This window comes from Metopolophium dirhodum, chromosome 4 (genome assembly GCF_019925205.1).
Source record: "Metopolophium dirhodum isolate CAU chromosome 4, ASM1992520v1, whole genome shotgun sequence".
NCBI lineage: Eukaryota > Metazoa > Arthropoda > Insecta > Hemiptera > Aphididae > Metopolophium > Metopolophium dirhodum.
The window spans coordinates 20,780,570-20,805,274 of record NC_083563.1 but is presented as its reverse complement, the minus strand read 5'-3'; the positions used below and the strand labels follow the sequence as shown (position 1 = coordinate 20,805,274).

Here is a 24,705-nt window from a genome sequence, read left to right as displayed (position 1 = left end):
CGTCATGTTGTAAGCTACTAAAGATAGAAAAGTTTCGCACCTCCGCGTATCATCCACAAGCGGATGGGGCACTGGAACGCAGCCATAGGACGCTGGCAGAATATTTACGTCACTAGGTGAACAAGAACCTTCAGGACTGGGACGAGTACATTCCTTTTGCAATGTTCGTCTACAACACTACGCCACATTCGACAACGGAACGTCAACCATACGAACTTCTTTACGGCAAGCCGGCCGAAGTTCCGAATTCTCATTCGCGCACAGAAGAAGTACGGTACAACTACGACGATTACTGCTACGAACTGAAACAACGCCTGCAACGCGCACACGACACCACACATGACACTATCGTGAAGAAGAAGGAGAAATCTAAGGCCTTTTACGACCGGAATGCAAAACCAATTACAGTGCATGTTGGGGACAAGGTGTTAACAAAATGGCATGCGAAGAAGGGGAAACTCAGCGCGAACTGGCAAGGCCCATTCGAGGTACTCGGACGTACAAACACCGAAAACATAATAGTAAAGAAGGGACGTCGGGAAGTGAAGACGCACATTAATGACGTCAAGCTTTTCCACGAATAAAAAAAAAAAAACACAAAAAAAAAAAAAATAACAATACTAATCTTAGTTCTTCATTTTATAAAAAAAAATGTACATATAAAATCTTTATACTAACCAGTAACATAAATTAGATGGTGAACAATTCATAGTAATAACACTCGCTTTAACTATTCGTAAAAATAACAAAATTCTACATGAACTTCAAACTCCAAATTTTGCAGGATAACAATCGTCAACGGACTGATCGCTTTATCGAGCTGCTCTGACCAATACAACATAACGAAGTTCGATAGCCTACCGATGTACTACCACGCTATGGGAAACCTATGTATCACGGACTCTTACTGGAATCTACTGACCTATGTAAATCTCAAAAATTACGACGAACAAACGCGGATGATCGACAAGGGAATAGAACATGTAACCCAGGAATGCAAACAATTGTACGGGACGACAGCTGCCTGTGAGCAATTTGTAGTCCAGGCCAGTGCCATTATGAAACAAATTGAAAGCAATCGTCTACGTGTTTTATCCTCAGTTCATAAAACTGCGCACGACATAAAAAAAAAAGGTTTATTTAACGCTGTCGGTAGAGTAGCTAATGTACTTTTCGGTACATGTGACGATAGTGATGCTGAAAAGTTATACAACCAAATAAATGAGTTCAACCGATTCAAGCTGTCCACCTCTCATCTGATGCAATCCCAGACCACAATAATTAGAAACACGGTGAACAACATCAACGAGACAATGCAGAGTGTGACGAAACAAGCCGAAGTTGTCGACGATTTAATAACTCATGAACGGATAACAGAGATGCAATCAAACCTTATACTTACAATCAACCTTCTTTCGATAGAGGTAGAAAAATGGTAGACATTGTTAACTATGCAACGCTCGGACATATCCACAGTAGTATAATGAGTCCGAAAACCATCACACAACAAATGAGTGATATTAAAAGCAAATTACCGCCAAATTCCGAATTTCCGTTAGAAATAACTACCAATAGTATATCAGATTTTTTCAAATTAGCTACGGTTACAGTGATAAGTGTGGATGACACATTAATTTTTTCTGTCGAAATACCCGTCACAAATGGGATGAGATTTATGATCTATGAAGTCATACCACTACCTATGCAGTTAACCCAGGATCAAGTGATTGTAATAGACGACATATTTCAACTAATAAGGGCATTCAGTATAATTTCAAGAATTTAGCTAGGGAAGCGGGAGATTTAAAATCCTTACAGGAACAGATAAACGCCGAGCTAAATAGTAATAATAATCAACAAAGGCACACTTACACCACGACAACGGTGACTATAATTGTAATAATAATAATTCTAATTATATTAGTTATATTATATTATATTTATTGTATAGAAAATTAAGTACATTAAAAAATAAATGGAAACCCGGGGGCACCGGAGTCCTAACGTCCTATCTTCAACAGCAAGCACCAATACAGAGGCAGAGCCTATAGCTTGCACAACAACAGGCGCAAGAGCGAAAAGCCTATTGCCCGAAATAATTTAAAAATAGGAAGCCCATAGGACAACAGGGCTTTCGTTTAGCCCCGGGGGTGTTGTGAACCCCTGCACGCGCCGCACGGTTATGCACACTCAGCATATCGGGTATGAGCGGCCGTGTGGGTTCACACGATCGTCAGTCTGTATTACGTAGAGCTACGAGATTGTCTTTATTTTGATTATTATAACGTGTACAATAAAAACCAGTAGTTAGAACCAACAGTCGAGTGTACATTTATTTAAGGGAAACCTAACCAACGTTGTAATAAACGTCTCAGTTCGAAAGTACTAGTTGGCTAAACCCAGACAAACGGCAAACCGCGAACTCTGTAAGCACGGATTCAACTGGGCTCACAACACTGATGGTTAGGCGGGTTCCCCCCTACGTGGAGTCGGGACTCAAGTCGGGAGATTGTATGTATTCTCTCGACATTTCGCATTTATTTTGCTTTAAGTGAAGTGTATTTGAATGTATTTGATAATATTAGTAGAAATTGTACTTACCGACGTTTACAGTTAGCTATAAAAGCGTATAAGGTTCCGATACCAGAATTCATTTATTATAAAAAGTAAAATAACTAATATAAAACTATATCTATACATCCCAAATCAGAAGGTACAAATTGTTTCCACCAGAGCGCGTTTTGTTAATCTGTTTCTCCAATAATTGGTGAAGCAAATTACCTGTAACCTTCCGATTCGGGATATATAGATATAGTTTTATATTGGTTATTTTACTTTTTCGGATTATGTAAGGTTATGTCAATAATGTTTTCCTTTTTACAAAAATTATACATGTTAAATTTGTATTTTTATATATTATACTGTGACACAGTACTTAACTTTTTTTGATAAATAAGAAAGTAATAATACAGTTATTTCGATTAAAGTTCTTTGTTTACTTAACATTAATTCTACAAAGTGGTGACCTCGACGAACAGTTCCGTCATGGACAATACGAACAAAACACCGGTGTCGACTGAACAGCCAACATTTATACATAATATTAAAGCACCGTCATTTTGGATACACAACTTTAAAATGTGGTTTATCCAACTAGATTAATCAACTTATCTAGCTCATTTTGTAACATTAAATACTATCGACGACGAAATGTTTCACTACGTTGTCAATACATTAGACGGAGACATTTTCACGTACATATCCAACATGTTGTAAAATTCACTAATGAGTAATAAGTAATTAAAGCTGAAACTGGTTCTCGTCGAACATTTGTACAAATCGAATAAAAATAAATTTAAAAAGTTACTGCGGGATTTAGAACTGGATGATAAGAAACCATCATATTTGATCCGTGAGATGCAGCAGTTGGCAGGTGACCATGCACAGAGACACAGAGTGCTTGTGGGATTGGACTATTGTTTCCCATACACGAACGATGTAGAATCTGAAAGCAAATTACAACATGATAACCGTCTTAGAACAATCTTTGAGAGACTTGACAGATTTGGATTATCAGTAAATATAGATAAATGTGTTTTTGGAGCTGCTAAACTACTTGGAATAAAACGAGCCAGAACAACATCATACCATCCCCAAGCTAATGGTTAGTGGAAGTAGTGGAACGGTTGCATAGGCAACCTAAGCCAGCAATCAAGTGTTATGATTATACCACTCGGCATGCACATCAGCATAAAAGAAGACATAACGTTCCCGCTTCTGCAGAGTTTGTATATGGATGCACATTAAGATTACTATATTACATGATGTTATTACATTAACAGCACATTACATTAGCACATGGAAAAAAGAATATATTTGTGCACAATGATCTAAAAAATAGTACTCATGTGTTCCTCAAAAAAGATCATGTGATGAAACCACTTGAAATACCATACGATAGGCCAATTAAAGTATTAGATAAAACTGGCAAAACGTTCACATTATAACATAAGCAAGGAGAAAAGAAAGTTTCAATTATTAGAGTGAAACCTGCCTATATCGAAGCACCAATCCAGCAACCCCTCAGCCAAGGCCATATGTCGCAAGCTCTACCCATTCATCAGCATCCAAACCAGGACCTAACTAGCCGGTGTGGACGACCAATTCGTTTACCAGTAACTTTCAGAAATCCTGAATCCCGTTGAAGGGGTAGTGGCACAGGTACCCAGACTAAATTAGTAATATTTAGGATTATGTTAATAATGTTTTCCTTTTTACAAAAAATATACATGTTATGTTTTTACTTTTATACATTGTATTGTGACATATCACTTAGCTTTTTCGATCAATAAAAAAGTAATAATAAAGTTATTTCGAACTTAGAGTTCTTCGTTTATCATACATTACCTCTACGGTAGCAACCCTAGCGTACGCAGCGCAGCATGTATCCGTTTAATCGTGCTACTCAATTCGGAACGTTTTTTCATGTTGGCGGCCGTACGAGTTTGGTCTTCTTCTGTCTTCGTGGTTATCAGGACGAATGTGGCGATACGGCGTCTTATTACCACTTACTACGGCCGCCAGAATAGTTACCTTTCACAATGTGAATTATTATATATTGTATACGTTATTAATTGACTTATTCGTTGTGTGGTTTATGCTGTATACGACTTCTACTTGTGAAATTTTCGTTATCTATTCTCTATATAAACTGTTAGGGTGATTTGCATGGATGATAGTATGTAGATAATGTCTAATAGATATGCATAGATTTATTCCATCTAATTGTAATTTTTAAATGAGAAAAATTAATTTAATCGTTGTTTTAACTATTTATTATAGAAGGCAAACGTAAGTAAATCATTACCATAACATTTTACTAAACATTCTAGTTCTTTTATATGCTATAACTTTAAATCTTGGTCAAATTAATATTACCAAAAATTAGGCCTCAGAACTAAACTTAGTTTAACTTTCTGACGTTAATGCATATCTTCATGTTTTCATTTCTTATGATGTAATTTTCCTCAATCACACAAAGCACAAACCCAGCATTATTAACTCTAAGTTGGGTTTTTATCACTTTTAAGTGTATAGACTTGATAAAAACTCTTACAGTGCATTTTCACGCAGTGGTGGTGTCCTTATTACCATCAAATATTTACTTAAGCCTGTTGAAGAATTTTTTATGAAAATACCGGCTCTAGGGACCAAAATTTATGTTGAAGAATTATTTATGAACATATACTTGATTATGATAAAGCGGACTGTATTTTTAATTTTATGTTGAGCGACATGGTATCATGCTAACAAAAACTTTATAACTGACTTGACTATGTGTTTCCTGAATAGCAAGTATGTTTATCTTTTCTTCGTCTAAGATTTTACGTAAGACATCGGCTTTAGCTTTACTAAGGCCCTCCATGTTCAACTGCATAATTCGTATTAGATCCTTCGTTAAGAAGCCCTTAGAAGGGCTTTTTTGATTAGTATGCCGTTTGTTTGCTTGCATAGTAGGCGGGAGATTCTAGGAGCACAGTCCGCCAACCAAGGGTCCGTATAATTTAGCCAATTGACAAAATAGAATTTTATCAATTGTTACCAGGGTGCACTGCAATGAAGCGTATAAGGGGCGAATCCCATTCATTTTAAGTTTAATATTGTTCTTTTTTTTGTTGCTGTGTGAATTATTTATATATATATATATCTGTATCTAGTTTATAACGCTTGCATATAATACCATACGATAATAATAATTTCAGCATTGATATTGTTTGCAGCTTTTAGCAGTGCACTTCCCTTTGAAGTGATAATTCTCGATTCTTAATGAGCTTTGCATTAGAATATCCTCCAACTATGAAACTCAATTTTCAATGTATGGAAAAATTCAGCAAACTTAATTTCATCTTTATCCCCTTGCGGTGGGCAGTAAATTTCGATGACAATGATCCAGACATTTACGCTTGTATACTATGATTTACAGAGTATTTTTCGTGCTCATGGTGCTTTATATGCTCTTTTTATTAAGTATTACAATAGAGCCACCCCGAGATTAACCCCTGGGATGTAATGTAATATACGTTTGGTAGATTCATTCTGTAAATATATGTTTGATAGAGGATTTGACACAAAGTATATACATATTTGGGGCAAGGACTGGTTGAAGGGAGGGATCCGAAACCCCTGCCCTTTTTAAAAGTAGAATAGTTTTAACTATGAATAATTTTGAGTATCCTGTATCTATAGTAAATATATGTCGGCTAAAATTTGAATAGTTACATGTCACTACATCTTAGCGGTTGGAGTGATCGTATTATAGGACAAATTGCGTACCTATTAAATGAGTCCAAAATAAGTACCTTGCTGAAGTCTCCTGTATCTCTAAAATTAAACATTCTATTAATTACCTTTTACACAGCATCCTCAGTATTTCCATTCTATTTTCTCGTCGCTCCGAATCTGATTTCCATTTAATTAAAGCATTTCTGAATGCAACGAAATTCTCATATCTTACTTTTAGATATTCTGTGCTTTCTCGTACTCATCTAGAGACTATTCTCTATTAAATGTCACTTTTCATTTCACCAACAATACTGTCTTCATCATACTACGAACAGGATGTTTCTCTGCGTAAATTTAGCCAAATTATATTTTAACTTTTATTTATAGTTGTGTGACCTAAATAAGTTGAAACTTAACTTTAACATAAAATTAAATTCAACTTCATTACTTTTAATTTTTCCTATATGCGTGTATGTACTAATATATTAACATTTGCTATACCAATTATATTTTAGATTGCATTGTGTATAGACATAAATATATAAATTATAATACCTTAATATAATAATGGTAAATAATTAATATGGTATAATAAACTACAATAGGCTAAAGTTTACTTTATAGGCTTAAATTATTTGTTTAATAATATACTTATTAATAATTAATATAATAAAACACACCCAATCAGTTTTATACTATTTCATAATAATAATATATTGTAAATATACAATACTTGCATAGTAAATCAAGGCCTTCAGTACAAAAATGAACGGTTCCACTTAGTAGCTTTAAATTAATAATCTATTCTAAACTATACATTAAAATACAATAATGGCTAAGGTGTTGCCGTCTAATAAATACCTATAAGGTAAAGGTGGCTTAGACAATTTATGTATTAAATTCTACCTATAGTGTATGGTTGCTATTAATGTCATTATTTCAAATATTATGAATTTGTGGGTCAGTCCAAAACAGCACTCAAGGTTTCGTTAGGTACCTATACCATATTAATACTGAATACCTATTAACTAACTTTCATATGATTTAAGTACCTATTAAACATTTACGTATGATATATACCAGCTAGATACCTGCTATAACAAGGATAATTGGTTGAACTTAATTATAATTTTGTTTTGTCGACGATTGTGTATTATAGGTACAATAACAATATATGCTATAATACATATTTCAAATTATTTGTAAATTAAATTTAGTGAGACTAACCATTATATTCATAAATTATTCTAGTTGTAAATAATAAGAAACTATACGATGAATACCATAAAAGTAAGTTATATTTTGAAAAATAATTTTAACACTTATTATTAAAAATAATTAAAGATAAAACTTAATGTAAATATTGGAGCATTTATATTTAATGTCTCCGAAAGGAAAATAATAATTTCAATATAATATTAATATGTAGGTAATACTAGTTGTCCCACCCGGTGCTGACGGTACCAAATATTTGTATTTTACAAAACAAGCTGGAAACACCATCAATTATCAAGAGATCTATTGATATGACTTTTATTGGAATTGGTCCACTTGTTTTTAAGTCTCTATTATTATTTTTTTTCTGGTTGCCCTTATTCAAATATAAAAAACACTAAAACAAACAAGCAATAGATTTAACAAATTAAAATAGAAAACAGTAAAAATTACATTGAAAAATAATAATAATAATAATAGTAGAATTACAATGCATCCTCTTATCTTCTTTGTCATTCCCTTGAGTACAAAGTAGGCTCACACATGAATTATGTGTAGGTTCACAAAAATCGAATATTTTTTTAATTTAAATATAGGGTTGCCATTGGTTACAGATAATAAAATAGTTATTATGATTGGATATAATAATATTTTCACTGTATTCTATTTTTTCATTTAAGCTAATAAACCAATTCTTTATAAATGTGAAAAATTTGTAACATCTATTATATATTAGCAGACTTGGGAGTATTCGAAATACTTTTTTAACGTCCAATATTAATTTGAATATAATTTATAACTAATAGATTATAGATAGCCAAATAGGTGGGTTCTATCGAGATTATAATAATATTCATTTATAAACACAAAATTGAAAAAAATAAATATTTTTGCTAATGAAATCTAAATCTACCAAAAAAAAGAATTCAAAAAATATTTGGAATACTTTTTGTAAAGTATTCCAAATACTTAGGAATATTATTATCATAAAGTATTCGAATACATATTCTGAGTACTTTTTTTTAAGTATTCAGAATATGTATTTGAAATACTTTTAAAAAGTATTTTACCCAAGTCTGAATATTATAGGCAAAGTATATGATAGAGGTTTATATAGTAAAATATACTCGGACGTATTTTACCAATAACAATAAAGAATATTTCAACTGAAGAAAAAAGTAAACGATAAGTAGATCGATTATAATAGATAGTTAGTCAGCTAATACAAATATTATTAGTCAGGCTGTATGTAAATGACGCATAAAAAATCCACAGTTGTTGACTAATTGTCACGAAATTTTGCACATGTATTATTTGGGATCCCGAACAAGTTGTAAGAGTATAGAATGTAAGCCACGGGTAACAAAAATTATGTTTTAGGCAATTTGCATTGCTAAAGGTTATAGAATCAAAATATAAATTTTTTTTTTTTAAATTTCAACATATTAGATAAACATACGATAATCGTATAAGTCAATATATTACTTGGATATATTATTAATTTTTGTTAGTTTGAGTAATAATTATACTTTCAGATCCAATTTCTGAAGAAGATTACAGAGAATTATTAAAACGTAAGTCAAATTATTTAACTCTTTGTTATTTCTTTAGTCAAATTCCAACTGATACCTACTTCGTAGGTAATAAATATTTAAAGTTTTAATAGTAAAATACTCCAAATATAATCAAAATTACATTAAATATTTGTTTTTAATATTTCCCTCGAGGATATTATTGTCATAGTTGTTGTACTAGTATAATATGTTATTTTTCACACTACTGTTTAAAATATGTCAAAAAAAACAATTTCCTTTTTCTTACATTCTCACGTGTATTCACTATTCATACAGTTGGATATTTAAAAATGATTCCATTCATCTCGGATCAAAGTTAATGATTTCTAATAATAACTATTCTTATTTTTTTTATTAAGAAGCATATGAACTTTCCATTAAATACCATAAAATACAAGTTATGGCTTGTGAATAGTATAGCTTAATATATTATGTATAATCTAATCAGTAGATTATGACATATTATTATATAGTGTCTTTTAGTCTGAGATATCCTTTAAAATCTATTAACTATCTAAAGTGATCATTGGTAGGTATCTAATAAATATTATATTTTTCAGCTTTACCACTGAAACATGAAGATTTTTACCCATTATTTTTCATAAGATTAAAATTCCTAGGTAATTAATTAAATAATATAAGCATACATTTTATATTGTTAGTCATATAATTGCAATTATATGTTTTCTTTATTATTAAATACATTTTATTTGCGGACCAGATCCGACTTGCACATGAACATTACACCCGAATCAATTTAACCGGAAAAAACACGCCAATCGCCCAAATAGGCATCGATTTTCTGACAGTTAAATTCAAACTGATTATAAATGATAAATAACTAGTGACACTAAAACTCAGCATTTAACCACTTTTCTACATAAAAAACAGACATGCATCAGAGCGCCAAGAATCATTGGTACCTATTTGTTAAAATTACAAAAACCTACTCAGGCTGATTCAATTCTCTATGAACCACCATTACTTGCCTTCAATCTTCTCGATTCTGAATTTAATTTTCCCGAAATTTCACTTCCAGTAATTCTAGATCTTTCTTTACTGCAACTATCCATTGAAGCGTCGTAAGCTTAAAAGTAAGCCCTGGCCAGTCTTGGGTAAAATACTTTTGAAAAGTATTTGGAATAAATACTCGAATACTTATGAAAAATAGTATTCCGAATATGTATTCGAATACTTGATAAATATATAATTCCGAATCAAGTATTTGGAATACTATAAAAGTATTCCGAATACTTAAAAACATTTTTCATAAACATATGACCAGTTATAATTTTGATATTATATGGTATTAATAGATATTATTGATTCCAAATTTCCAACTCATAAAATATAAATGTTGTATTTTTGTTTTAAATCAAATGCAAGGGAATAACATGCAAATCAAACGATTTAATTTTCATACTATGAAAGTATTCCAAATAAAGTATTCAGAATAGTTTCAAAAGTATTCAGAATACATCACAAAATACTTTTGGAAATACCTAGTATTCTAAAAGTATTCGGAATACTACCCAAGACTGGCCTTGGCCTTCCTCTATTTCTTTTTTCTCGTCGGTTTCAATTTGTTTGATACTCTTTAGATTTGTGGCTTTTGCTTTCCGCAATACGTGACCAAACCCCTAGAGTCTTTGGAGTTTAATATAGTTTGTCAATATTGGTACTTTCATATTTTTTCTCAATTCTGCGCCTAGTCGAATTAAAAATCTAAATTAGAAAATAAAAAGTCTAATTTTAATAAAAAGCCAAGTTAAATAAAAAAAACAATATTTAATAAAAATATTTAAATTGAATAAAAAAGCCTTGTTGAATAAAAAATCAAATTTTAATAATAAAAAGCCTTGTGGGATAATAAAACTGAATCATATAATAAAAAAGACTAATTTGATTAAAAAACGGATTTAAATAAAAAGCCTAGTTGAATACAAAATCTAAATTGGATAAAAATTCAAATTAAGGGATTTCCCCACCTGCGTGAAACCGGCACTACAAAGTTGGCACAATAATCTAAAACCATTCCAACAAACTCTACTCGGACTTTTGTTTGACATCGACTAAAAAAATATTCTGAATTTAAACGGTGTTAAGTAATTAAGTTTGGTTCATAAAAAAATGATATCTCAAACTTGTTAACACATCGTACAAGAAGAAAAATTACTCCAACAACTTTCCTAAGTTTTTATATCGCCATTTTCTTCTAGCACTACATTTTTCGTTTTTTCACCTAATATTCATATTAAAAAATTGTAATTCTTATTATATTGAGTTCTGGTGTCCAACAACTTTAAAAAGTGGTCCAACAAACTTGTTAACACATCGTACAAGAAGAAAAATTACTGTAGTGCTAGACGAAAATGGTGATATAAAAACTTAGGAAAGTTGTTGGAGTAATTTTTCTCCTTTACGATGTGTAACAAGTTTGTTGGACCACTTTTTAAAGTTGTTTGAATTGTGATTATAGTTCAGTAGGTGGCCAGAACTACAAAATCTACCATACCTAACCAATTTAATTTAATCGTGTGATTTTCTAATCACAACAAAATTATTAACTAAACAATTATTTTCAATTTTCAATTTATTTAATATTAATGTAAATATATTTATATACTTATAAAGGATACATACCCATGGATAAAGATACTTGGAATATACAAATGACTAAATTAAGAAATCCTAAAAGTAAGTGCGGATACAAAAACGATACAAAAATAATATTTTGATGAATTAATAAGGTTTTGGTTCAACAAAATACATTTATTAAATGGAATAAATATTACATACATTTCAAACAAATTAAAGTAATATGTAATATTAGAGATTAATAAAATTAGAGTTTGACCAAAATATCATTCCATTAAAATGAAGTAGGTAGTTACAGGCCAGGAACTTTCCCCACGTGTTTTTCACGGGGCATAATAACAATTAACAGCTTTCCCCGACCCAAAATAAATTATCTCAAGGGGTACGTTGGAAAAAATTGGGTATAATTTGTTTTATTCAAAACGATTCGTTATATAATATTAAACATGAAAAATTGTGTCACATAAATAAAACCTTAACAATTGGCTTATCTAATAGTTATGGAGTACAGAAATGTAGATTATAGGATATTATCACAGAATAAAATATGTGTATAATAATAATATAATATTGTGGTGATACGGCGCTGTATCATCATTTCCCCAACATTTGTCGCGTTCTTCTTTGGTGTACCAACGGTCGTCCCCGGTAAACGACCGCGCTCGCGTGCCGCCGGCTTGTCGTGCTACCGGCACATTACGGCTGCAGTGCTCGCAGCTCGTTCTCTTGTCCTACTAACTCCGCGTAAACCAGTCGCAACCGTTACCGTTACGTACGGTTTTTGTATTCGTGCTTTTTTTTTGTCAAAAGTCACGTGACTTTGTCGTTTCCTTTTTCGCTCTCGCGACTGACTGTTTGATCGCCGTTCTCGTTAACGAACGCAAACACTATTCTTAATTATATATATATGTGTGACTCTTAAAGCAAAATATAGTCAATCTTGGACAACACACAACTGTGACAAAGGTTCAGATCACACCCCGTATCAATCAGCGCCGTTATCTCCTGACCGAGAACACATACTGATTTTACTATTCGCCCACCATCATGCGGGCTATGAACTTGATAGGCATTTGCGGAGTCTTCGGGTTATCTTCACTCATTTCGCTGTGGTGCTTCTCTCCTGGTGGGACAGTCGAATGCCTTGTACCCATATCACTGACATTGAAAACAGTTGGGTCCTTTGCTTGCATCTGAGCAATCTCTGGACTGATGTCCCCGCATACCGTAGTTGTAACGCCTTACCTCTGGAACCGTAGCTGCGCGCGCTGTATGAGCGGCGTATTTCGAACTTTCTACGGCACGTTGACGGTTCATACGTTCGTATAACCCTAACGTCAGCTTGAAGTCATCAATTTAAATAACCCCGTACAGAATGGTCTCTTTTTGTCGATCGCGTCAGGTATCCCACCGATCACATACTCAGATACTCTATCAACGAATCGTCCGGTACCTTGCCTTGTTTCGCAAGTTCACGCACACTATAGAACAATTGTAGAAGAGTCTTGTCGGCTTGCTAACGATGTTGGACAACGTACGATGCATATCGGCAACGGTCACTCGACTCTAAAATTCGCTGAATAACTTGTTCCGTAAATCAGCCCATGACCGTACGCCACTTTCAGAGCGAAAAGCCGCGTTTGACAGCCACTTGAACAAATACCAACGAATGGCAAAAGAAACGCTAAACGCACAGCTCCACTCAACGCAACTTGACGACGTCTGTCAACCGACGATTTTGCACAAAGACTATTTTGCCCCATCCCGGACAGGCCCTCAAAAATGTGGGATTCTTTAGGCAAAATATAGCTACGGTAGACAAGATGGATTATTGTTAAAGACTTTATTATTCATTGCAAAACGGCGCCACTTAATACAAAGAATAACACACTGGTCACAACAACGTTCGATTCAACAATTACAATTACGATACTTAATACAAAAAAAACCAACTAGTTACAAGGTATAACACACTGCTCGCTTCAACGCTACACACACTTCACCCGTCACTTGCTAACGGGGCGTCTCGGTGATGGTCATGAGCGCTCTCTATGGGAGAGACTGCCACTCCCACACTCGCCCCCTATTGAATGACATCTTCTTCTTCATGGAGATCTTAGCTATCCTCTTCATCTTCATCAGAACTGTCGGGCTGGCGCCAGGGTTCATGAAGTCAGTATCTGTGAAAGTGTTGATGGGTCCCTCATGTGCTCCAATCTTTAACTCTTTATACCGATGTTGACCCTCACGGTCTGTTACTTTGTATGGACCTAGGAATTTCCGACTTAACTTAGACATTGGTAGGAACTGGGTGCGTTTGATGGCGACTACGTCACCTATTCGATACTTTGAAGCTTCCTTCCTAAACGTCTTGCTAAACGATTATTGTTGCTACAATTATACTTTTAATATTTGATTCTTAGCAACCTGACTTAACTCATCAAACTGCTCATCAAACTACTGTAAGTATTCTTGTCCAATTGCTTATTTAATTGACAACATTTGTTGATACTTCAACTCAACACCAAACACTAACTTGAAGGGGGTTGGAAGGAACCATTGAGAGCCATTTGTACCCTCAGTACTTGTTGATACCACTGCTCTGGGTTGTCCATGCTTAGCTTGGTTAACACGTTAGATATCACGGCCAGGGACTGGAACCTTTAGGATTTTTCCTGTTCTGGTTCCGGTTCGGTTCTTATAAAAAAAATGTAATAGGTTCCGGTTCCGATTCCGGTTCTTAAAATTACAAAATATTGGTTCCGGTTCTTAAAAATGAATTTTTTCAAAAATTACCTATTGCCTTTTACCTTTTAGGTAGATTTTTTACTCATAAAGTCATAACTTGGCCCAGTCCCATAAAAGATACTTTTAAAACTGTATTTAAATACAAATACAAATACATCCATTCAAAAATTATTTAAAATACATTCCAAATACTTTTTTAATTTTACTCAATTTATTTTAGTTAAATTAATTTTATAATTGCTAATTTAAAATAGTGTAATGTTAGTTTGTTACATTCATCCAGATATTATTAGGACTTTTTGAACCTCCTTCTTAAATTTATACTAGAAAATGAAAACTAATAAAAATGGATATATAATAATTTTGAAATCATTTATTATTATATGGGTAATTAAAGAACTAAACAGTAATTAATAAAATCAGAAATTAATTTAATAATTTTACTAGGTAAGAAATTATTAATTTAAGAAGTGTATTCAATTGTCAATAATGATTTTAATTGATTAACAAGTGTAATGCAACTCGTATGTGTGTAAATTAATCAGTCTCGGTCATACCAATAATACAATTATTTCGAGTTAAAATTTTGAAATACCACATCTTACTATGTGCAAAACAAAAATATATCTATGAAAAATAATTATTTGATTACAACAAAATCCAATTTAAATAAAATGTTCAGTTATTTGACATACAGGACTTTTTCTTAGAACCGATAAGAACCTAAAAGAACCGGAAAACTTATTGTATACAATATATATACCGGTTCTTTTGGTTCCGGTTCCAGTCCCTGATCACGGCATCTGGCGCTCGATCTGCCCAATAACTCGGGGCACACCTGTGGTGATTAAGACATGACAGATGCATCGTTCTTGACAGTAGTTCCGAAAGTCATCGAAAGTGAAAGCGGATCCCCTATCTGTCACCAACCTTTCTGGGCTTCCAAACAAAGCTTCAAGTCTTACCATCCTGTCAATTACCTCGGCAGCAATTACCCCTTTAGTGGGGAACAACCAACAGAATTTGGTGAATCCGTCTATGACAGCAAAGATATGCTTTTATCCTTTGGACGTCGACGATAGTGGCCCTAGGAAGTCAGCGTGCCAGGTCAACAAAGGGACGTCTCCTTTATCGATGCTCTGCATAATCCTTCCTGTTTCTCCTGTTTTCTATTTGCTAAAATACAAAGAACACAATTATGTAAAACATTCGTTATTTTATCCTTTAGACCAATTATAAAATAATTTTGTTTCACCAACGCCTCTATTTTGGCAGTACCAAAGTGACCAATATCATGCGCATTTCGAATGATTTCTGTTTGCATAGCCTTTGGGACCACTAATAAGTTCTTGCCGTCAATTACTTTGTACAAGAGTCCACCATAAAATATATATTCATCGCCGTCAGGTACAACCGCTTGGATCTCTAGATCGCTTCTTTGCGCTGCCGTCAGTCTTGCTAGTAGTTCATTTTGTATCACCATGCACATTGGGTAATTACTCAAGGAATCCACGTGGGGCATCCTCGAGCCGGCCCGATGCTCAATACTATAATATTGAATTCGGAAAGCAGCAAGGCCCATCTGGCTACTCGGGTGGCCAAGTCCTTTTTCTCCAGGGTCCGGGTGAACGCGGCACAATCAGTGATTATTTTGAAATTCAGTCCTAGTAGATATACTCTTAACTTCTTAACTGCCTCCACAATCGCCAACACTTCCAGCTTGTAACTGTGATATTTCTGCTGGGCCTCTGTAGTCTTCTGGCTCATGAAACACACTGGGTACAGTTGGGTGTCCTGGTCACTAATCTACAACAACACAGCCCCATAGCTCCAAATACTTGCATCGGTATGCAGTTCTGTAACGCTAGCTTCCTGGTTATAGATTTTAGCACCGGTGCTTCGGTCAAACATTTCTTTAGCTGGTTTACCGAGGCTTCTTGTTCCATACCAATCCGGAACACAGCTCCTTACTTTAATAGGTCACTGAGCGGCTTAGCAATTAGTGAATGCTTGTGCACAAATCTCCGAAAATACCCGGTAAGCCCTAGGAGACTTTGTACTGCTTTGACGTTCTTAGGTAATGTTAAAATAGGAAATGTTTAACAGCAGCGATTTTTTCTTCCGAAAGACGAACCGAATTATGACAGATGTGATATCCGAGGTAGTCTATGGGACGCTTGAGGAACTGACATTTCGATCACTTGATTTGGAGACAACTACTAGCTGCAACGCGCATAACCGTCCTTAATCTTGACATTCCTTCATCCAAGTCTGATGCCACAACAACCAGATCGTCCATATAAGCCAGCAGCTGTCCTGACCTGATGAGATCGCGGAAAACAAAATTTATGTATCGCTGGAATACGGGTGGCGAGATACAAAAGCCGAACGGAGTACGCAGAAATTCGTACTTTCCTTTGGGAGTTACAAACGCAGTGTACTTAATACTGGATTCTTCGACTGGTACATGAAAAAACCCATTGCGTAAATCCAATGTAGAAAAGATCACTGCCCCACGAAATCGGTCGACCTGATCATCAATAAAAGGTAATGGGTAGCAATCCCGTATTACTTTCTTATTGAGTGCACAACCGTAACGACCAATCTTTTTTACGTACCAGCACTACCGGACTGGCATAATCCAAACAGCTGGGACGAATTGTTTTGCCCCGTAGCCACTCATCGACCTTTTCATCCACGGCGACTTGCTCGCTAGGAGCCAATCTTCACGGACGCTGATAAACTGGCACTTCATCTGTCAACACTATCACAGTTTTGAGCAGCGTCGTCACATACTGGTCGGGGTAATAGGAGTCCACCAGTAGACTCTCGTATGCTCGGTCACCAACGTCTAGCTCCAGGTCACATGTTTCAATGGCCATCAGCTGTGCCTCAACACTAGCGTCGATAATGGTTACCGAATGCGGACTCACCTGCAGTGTTGCGCTCGTTTGGAACAGCGAACGCCCCAAAACTATGTCGTAACTAATTATGTCATTCGGCATGGTCATGAGCGCTCTCTATGGGAGAGACTCCCACTCCCACATATATATTCTACGTGTGTAATAATAAATTGTTTTTCGTCGACGCATTTGCGTATGACAATATTTATTCAACGTGTTGTCTTTAACAGGGAAAATCTCGTACCCCTTACTTCTACCTGATAGTCAGAACTTCGTATTGTGCAAGTGTAGGCTGGATTGAATTGCTCCAAGTAATTCCAGCGCGTCTATACTTGCCAACATATGTTAGATAGTGGTGGCGTGACGATAACAAAATTACTGTCGCACATTCGTATCCCCGGTAATCCCATAGATATATACAACAACTATATATAGTCGTCATATTTTTTCTTCTTCCCCTAGCTTTAGGGGCCATTAAGGCTCATGGCTGCAAAACAAACTCCTTTCCAATTGTCTCTATCCAGAGTTAATTCATTAATATTTTCTATCCCTAATTGTCTTAGTTCCTTTTTGCTTTTGTCAATACTGTTTGTGTTATCACACCCCGATCGATTATCAAGATCAAAGAGGTCAACCTTGGTATCGATTAACATCCACTACCACCCACCTGTGCAATCATTGTAGCTCTATTAGCTGTTTGCATTAGTTTGATTTTGAAAACGGTGCAAAATTTCCTCTAGCTATAAATCTATTAAGCACAAGTACTTACGTTGACAATATCATTGCTGGAGCAGATAGTCAAGACAACGTCGTACTTTTACAACAATATGTCATACAATTATTGAGAAATTGTTGCTTTGAATTGAAGAAGTGGGCGAGTAATATATTCAACCATCAAACAGAATATACAAAGAGAGGATTTGGCTATTGACTCTTTCTTCAAACCAAATGACGGACAAGCTAGTTATTGCTGGTTGTACTGGAATTCCGAGGAAAATTCTTTCGGTTATCGGTCTATTGTCATGGAAACACAGCCCAAAAAAGGTTCAATCCTATCAACAGTTGTATTATTCCATTGGTGTACTGGTATAATGATTTTCTGGGAAAAATGTGTTATGCAGGAGATATGGTATCAAAAACTGGAATGGAATACACTCGTATCAGAAAAAAATTTCACAAAAATGGAACCAGTATATTATGTCCAAACTTTCATTGTTGGTTCATTTAAAATTACCTCGTTTTTAAATATGTGGCTGGCTTAAGATGTCCAGCTGGTGGAATTTTCGGATGCCTTGCAAAAGGGATAGCTGTGCCAGTTTGTCCTCGTCTTGTGGACAATGAAGATAGGGTTCAGGTATACTGTCTTCATACAAAGTCACGCAACACAAATCATCGAAGACCGACATTTCTTTGACTATACCACGTTTGGAACTGTGTGTGGCTGTTTTTTAGCTCACATGTTGCCACATAGATTGACCTTTTTGTCAACTTTAATGACCATTTGGCAGATGTGCCCGCTCTTAGATTCTACACCAAAGGATTTTAAAGTATTTGTCACGAACCACGTGTCAAAAATCAAGAAGCTACTTCCACACTGTGAGTGGAAATATGTTGATTCGAAGGAAAATTGCTTATAGTTTGAGAAACCCTGGTTTTTAACGACCGTACGGTATATTCCACGTTCAAAACGACCATACCAATTTTCCGTTAATCTGTTTATTGTAATATTATCACATTTTAGAGTCTTAGAATCCGAGATTTAACAGTTCTTGCCTATATAGGTCTAGCTAACCAGTATTAACCCATCCCCCCTATTTTTATTACTTATTAGTTATTACTTACTTTCTGACCTACGTGAAGTTATTATTGCATATTATTATTAAAATTATGTAAGTAACAAACACCAAGAAAAACACACATCTAACTTTTCCACTTTTTCTCCATGTTAAGATTTTTTCTCGGCTGTGATGTTTGAGTTCTTCATAGCGACTTAGCTAAAAAGCGGCTGGAAAAAACATGATTTTCGGTGTGGACTGTCGGAAGTATCTCAAATTATTGATCACAATATTGTTTACGGTGAATTTTATAAACATTTCTATACTGCTCTACAAATTAGATACTTAAGTTTACACGAATCACGTTGTATAGGTAAGTGAACTCTATTACTTGGTAAAATGTGCAACCACTGTGTGAAAACTATAAAGTAAAATTATAAAATGTAGATTTGTATTTTGTTTATTAGTTATTACATACGAGGTGGTCCTGCACGGAGTTATTCTTGGCAAATTAAAATTTAAATAATGACATTGGATTTAACTCCGTTAAATGTAAACTACACATATTTTTAACTTAGTGTATTCGGTGGTCTTGAACTAATATAAAATACAGATTAAAGTTATATCTAACTATAACAAATATTTTATTTTCTGTTACCAATTTACCCATGGCAACCCTATGCAGACAAATGAATATATTTTGTTATCGTGAGCCAAAAAATCCATGGCTTAGCAAAAAGAACCAAATTTAAAAAATGTAATACTATATGTGCAGATCTTCGGGTATAGGATAACCTAAGTACCAAATTTCAGAACCATGAATGCGATGGATTTAGCTGCGCAAACACGCACATACACAAACATTGCCTTTTATTAATATTTAATATAGACGTATATATTTATTGTTATATTGTAGTGTTTTGTGATATTATGTTATTAAACAAATATCAATGTTTTTTTTAAAATCTCTACATTGTAACATAGACCTTATACCAATATATGGAGCATCATATAAAGCCTGCAGGGTTGGGTGGCGCGATGACAGCAAATTACGTTACAGTGATGTATTATTATAATAAGTCAATATAAGTATTTGTAAGCACGAATTTAAAATTTGTAAGTCATCCCTTCCTTATTTTTTCCCCAAAAGAAGTTGGACGTGCTTTGTCAAGATTTTTGAACTTTGACTGTTCCAAATCATCCTGCGCAATTTGTAAGTATTTGTAAGTCAACCCTCCATTAATTATCCCAAAAATAAGCTGGTCGAAAATTAATAAAAAGAAAAGCCTAGTTTAATTTAAAAAAAATCTTAATAGGAAAAAAAATTTTAATAGAATAAAAAATCAGCTAAATAAAAATTGATATTAAATAAAATGTAATTTCAATAAAAAAAAGGTAGTTAAATTAAAAAAGTAAAGAAGATAAAAACTTATACCTAAAAAACCTATATAAAATAAAAAATTGATATATAATAAAAAATCAAATATAAATAAAAAGAGCCAAGTTAAATTAAAAAAAATAGAAGATCAATATATAAAAATAATAATCTAATATTAATATAAGATTCTTTATCCTATAAAGATATTTTTTTTAATTTAGCTGGGCTTTTTTTTATTATTTTTTTATTTTTTATTCAGCTGTTTTTATTATTTTTAGATTTTTTATCCTACTAAGATATTATTTTAATTTAACTAGGCTTTTTTTTATTAATTTTCCATAAATATCTAAAAAACCTGTAAAAGATAAAAAAATCAGTCGAATAAAAAATTTTCATTTAATAAAAAATCAAATATTAAAGAAGCCAAATTAAATTTTAAAAAATATAAGATCAATAAATAAAAATAATAATATAATATTAATATAAGATTTTTTATCCTATAAAGATATTTTTTTTAATTTAACTTGGCTCCTTATATTAATATTTGAATTTTTATAAAAATATCAATTTTTATTTAACTGATTTTTTTATCCTATTTAGGTTTTTTAGATATAAGTTTTTTTTTTCTTTACTTTTTTAATTTAACTACCTTTTTTAATTGAAATTACATTTTGTATGGATACTATGTATGTATAATGTATATATGTAACTTGATAAGAATATTTGGCGCCGTTATATTATTGGTCGTTGTGCAACCTTAGTATCTATATCCGTGGTGCAGGGTGAAGCGTACGACCACGGGGCTGCTCTCTGCTATCTCGTCCATATAAAATTATGATTTGGTTATCGTCGCCATAATAGAGAAATTCCGCTATGAGCGCCACATATGCGTTCGCCCAACAAAATCGCAACAACCGATAACAACAGTACGTAAAAATATGTGAAAATTTACTATTAGGTAGTTTATTGTTTATTCAAACAAAAAAAGAAAACATGATAAAAAAGGTGGATAAGTGGATGTCGCTCTGCTGTACAGTAGGTTACAAGTGGGTCACTGTAATGGATGGTGTTAAATTTGAATTCAATGATATAATATCATTGTATAAGAAAAACGATTCTGAGCGAAAACGGGTCAGCCAGCCTATGATAGGAGCCTATGAAATAAGTATATTTGATGATATTATTGCGAATAAAGTAATTTATATATAACCTATTTACGTGGAGCCTTGTTTTAAATTTTCAATCCTTAGCCATAAAAGTTAAACATTTTATACATTTTTAACTACAAAATAATTTATAAATTATAAATTTGATAAATGTTGTCAAAATTTGAACTTTAAATGCTTATAAAAAAAAATTGTGCCTATGTATTTTTAATATTTTTCAACTGCTATTAGAACGATATATCAAGAGCCTTATATTAAATTTTCACGCTTTTTTACCCAACAAATATAAATTTATTGATATTTATAGAAAAAAAAACTAAAAAAGTTGAAAACTGACAATGTCCGTAAACAGCTCAAAAAGAGTCAAAATATTTTCAACATTTTATGGTGTATAGAAAATGCTAATATAAACATTCAGTGAAATTTTCAAGTATTGACAGTCATTCGTTTTTTAATTACAATAAAATAAGAAAATTGTTACATGAGAAATCGAGTAAATATCAAATGTTGTAAAAATATAAATTTCAGACGCTCATAAAAATTTAATTTAAGTTTCTTCTAGAGATTTTTTTTTTTGATAAAGGTAGACAAACTTATGAGTAATCTTATATTACATTTTCAAATCTTAGATTTAAAAAGAAAAATTTTTATGAATTCTCAACTCAAAATAATTTGCTATTTTTCGTGATTTTTCCGTATTTTGTCAAAATTTGAACTTTAAATGCTTATAAATAAAAACTGTGACTAAGGATTTTTAATTTTTTTCATCTGCCCTATTTTGGACCCCCCAAAGTACCAACTAGATTCACTTTCCTATCAGAAAAGTTACTATTGAAGAAAATCCAAGCACTTTTACTGTCCTAAAAGGTGATGACAGACACAAAAATAAAAAAAATATAAAAAAAAAAACACACATCATTGTAAAATCAATACATTCATCGCTTCGCTCAAAATCTAAAAAAAGGTTTTAAAATTTACTTTAAGTTAGGCATTACTTATTTAAGTTAAGTAAACTTAATTTGTACATAGTACCTAATGTTTTAAATAAAAAAATTAATTAATGCTTCATTACAATAGTTTGTTTTTTGTAGACATTTTTTCAATTAACCTACTAGTTTTATTTTCTGATTTATTAATACCTACCTTTATTTTATCATCCCATGCCTACATTAATAAAATAGTTAATTTTATTCTGGTCTGGATAAATTATTTTAGATATTAATAAGTTACATATTCAACTAATTATTGGGTACAACATATTTTTATTTTGCTATATACTTGAAAAAATACGGCTTTTTTGATATTTAAGAAAGTTTTGTTTTTTAATTCTTGATTTCATTCATTTTTAACAAGTATGCAGTAGGTACAATATATTATAATTTCAATACTATATTTTCTGATGAACCTATAATGAAAATTTGTAATAAATATTATAAATCATTATTACTTAACCTTAACAAAATAACTGCACCAGACTACTGACTACTGATGTATTCAATATTATGATTTATGAAAGTATGAAATAATCATTAAAATGTTTGCATAATCCTATTCCCGAATTTCAATCATTATTAATTATAATAACAACTCTTATTTTATTTTTAATCGGTGAAAATACTTATAAAGTAAGATTATTACAATTTTATACTATAATATAGGTACTATACAACATGATATAATTAATTATATCATGCAGTTCAATTTAAAGTATTACTTGTTTGTATACGCTAATTACGCTTCTACATTGGCGGCAATAGGGCGAACGCACAGTAGCGACCCTAGCGGATTATTATTGAAATGGCGACAATAAGCGAATCACACTGGTCGAGCAGTAGCCAGTCCTTACTATTATATGTTCGTGCTTACGACCTTCACATCATCGCCGACTACAGTTTTATTTTGAATAAAGTATGGTAAGACTTAAGACAAGTTTATTCGTGATTCGGTAAATCCGTTTAAAACTTGTAAGGAATATTTATGATTCATAATATAATACGTTATTCACGTATTTACGTTCTAACTATGCCCAACCTGGTGTATCCTATACACATGTGCAAAAATGTAGAACAACGAATGAAGCATACCTAACTCATCACATTCACCGCGGAAACCTACCAAGCTCCGTCTATTAGTATAAGGTCTTTGCATCGTAAGTCAATAGAATATTACATGGATGTATTAATCATTATCGATTTGACTGTTTAAATAATTATTAATTGTTAAATATACTTTCAGGTCGAAGCATAAGTTCATCATTTATTCAGAGGTTGTGGAGTATGTTAGGGTGGACAAAATAATTACCTATTATATCATAAACTTATAATATTTTTTAAAATGTATTCTGAGAACCAAACCAACTGGATTATAAATTATAATCAGTATAATATTAAAATGCTAATGATATTTATTTATTATCCTCTTATTAAAAATGTTTCAACTAATGACTATATAACTACTGTTTTATTATTTTTTAATTATAAATAAAATAACATCAATCAATCAATCGAGGTTTTACTTTATTTTAATTTTTAATGTGTCATGTGGTTTAGTAACAAACAGCATGAGTACTTGATTACAACGATCATTGGTTAAGTATACATAGATAGCTCATGTAATGACACAATATGGGCATATGGCGGCGTTGAAACCACGGCCACGGTATCCAGAAATCTAGTAGTGTGAGGGGACGGGTACTGAGCAGTCCAGTGGCATATCCATGATTTTTTAATGGGGGGGTGAGGGGGCTGAACAAAGTTAATTAGAATTTGATATCTGTTACCTTATACTAGATCGTATACTACGTCTTACAGATATGAAATAGTATTGTTAGTACTTAGATAAATAAATAAAATGTACAAAACTGGGTAACAAAAAATGTATTTTTGTAAAGTTTGGGAATTTGTGAATGTATTCCGTAAGAACTTTGTAAAATAATTGTTCACGAGCAAATAGCGAGCGACTTTTGATGGGTTGATCTGATTAGTATTTAGTTGTATGAAAATTACAATATTCATTGCATAATAAATTGCATCTTTGCCTTAACTTCATAAATGGGCCGTATAGTGA

General features: G+C 32.8%; 1 pseudogene; it reads left to right on the top strand.

The window, feature by feature from the left end:
- The first annotated feature begins 768 nt into the window (after window positions 1–768).
- Window positions 769–24,142, top strand: LOC132942531 (uncharacterized; annotated as a pseudogene).
- Window positions 24,143–24,705: the final 563 nt, after the last annotated feature.